Below are 1,771 nucleotides of genomic sequence, written 5' to 3'. Positions count from 1 at the left end.
ACATTTTCTCCGAAAGTGCTGATTTTTGGACTGCAGGACTACAACCGTAAATTCGTTTTGACCAATCTAAATCATCATTATCAACGTGCTAACGTAACTTTTACGAACGTGGTATCGTGACTTCCGTAAGTCCTACGTTCAGCCAGTTATCTACTGTGACGTATTTGGCAGTCGCAGGACCCCGGGCAGATCTGGTACCGACCGACACCGGCCCAGCGACGGCTTATTGAGCACTCTCACAACCAGATCCAGCCTACAACAGTCTTCAAGCTGTGTCCAAAAACCTACAACTCCAGTCTGCAATCCACCGATGGAAACACACCCAGGGAACGACGCGATACGAGAGCAGCGTTAGCAACGGTGGAGGCAACAGACACGAACATTTGGACAACTCTTTTTGGAGTTCAGTTTGGAATTTAAAAGAAGCGTTAACGTGCCGCTTTTTTCTCTTTCCATCGTTGTCTTGGGTATCTGTCGGTGAGTATGCTCGTGACGTTAACGTGCACTTCTAGGTAGAGATGTGCAGTTTGGCTCAATAAAGTCTCGAGCCATGCAGCGTGCCGCCTCTAGAGTCCTCAATAGCTGTTTTTACAGGATCGTAGCGTTTGCAAAACGGGATTAGCCGCGGCTCCCTGGGGAGGAATCTGGCATTTATAGTAGCAAAGCTGAAGCTAGAATAAACCGCCATCAGACACCTCTCCAACCAAGACGGGATAAAGGGAGGTTGCTGCCCCCCCCCCCCCCCCCCCCCGCGCAGGTGACGTACAGGGTTGCGCATTCAGCGTCAGACGGAAGACATGTCAGACTGATGACATGTCTTTTTCAGGACCTTTAGCTTTGATGTGACCTGCTTTTTGTCCCGCTTGACGCCCCGCTCAGCCGGTGTTTTCACCACTCTGTCGAACAGCTGGCTGTCTCTCACCGTCCCCGTAAAAAGGCGACTAATCTGTTCGTCCGCTCGCACGGCCAAAAGCTCCATGGTCTCTGCGTCCGTCCAGTTTGCCATGTTGTAGGTGGCTGAAAGATACTAGTGAGAGGCCACGTTCATCTGTGTTTATATCCCTTCCGGGCGGCACTCGGCGTGCAGTGCACGTCACTAACGCGACCACCCTCTTTTGCGGGGGGGCCTCCCACAGTCGCTCCAAAGGGATTAGCGGGGTTGACACGCGTTTAGCCGTCAGAGGCGAGGGGCTCATGTGGCAATATTACTACGAGGCTAAGCGCATCAGAATCCAGAAGAAAGCGTGTTTGTCGTGTTCATGTCAAATTAAACTGATCACAAAACACAGATTTACTTTCTTTCTTTCGTTTTCCTCATCCAACCCCCATAAACCCCTGTGTGTCCTCCTGCAGCACTCCCGAAGGACAACAGGCAAAACAAGACAAAAAAGTCTGACGTGTTGAGTAAAAACTGCTATTTTTAGCATATTTTTAGGTCCGACGTGTTGCTACCAGACGTACAGTGAGAGCAGTCATATCGCATCCGAGAACTGGGTCGTACAGTGTGAGCGCATGACTCGTGAGATCTGCCCTGCGCGGAAGTCGTACAGTTTGAGCTGAAGCTGAGTGCTACGAGTGAAAAAGTCATACAGTGTACCCCCGGCTTAAGCTGGGGAATGACACACACACCGAGCTCGGGACAAAGAGGATGGAGCTACAACTGGAGGGGCTTGGGATGACCTGAAGGGCTACAAACAGAAGGCATATAAATAAGATGCAGACATAGGACACATGAGGGCGCTAAGAGACACAAAAGGGGAATCTAAAGAGG

The sequence above is a fragment of the Nothobranchius furzeri genome, chromosome 4 (assembly GCF_043380555.1).
Source record: "Nothobranchius furzeri strain GRZ-AD chromosome 4, NfurGRZ-RIMD1, whole genome shotgun sequence".
Classification (NCBI taxonomy): Eukaryota; Metazoa; Chordata; class Actinopteri; order Cyprinodontiformes; family Nothobranchiidae; genus Nothobranchius; species Nothobranchius furzeri.
The sequence above is the reverse complement of the archived record's forward strand: the minus strand, read 5'-3'. Positions refer to the sequence as shown.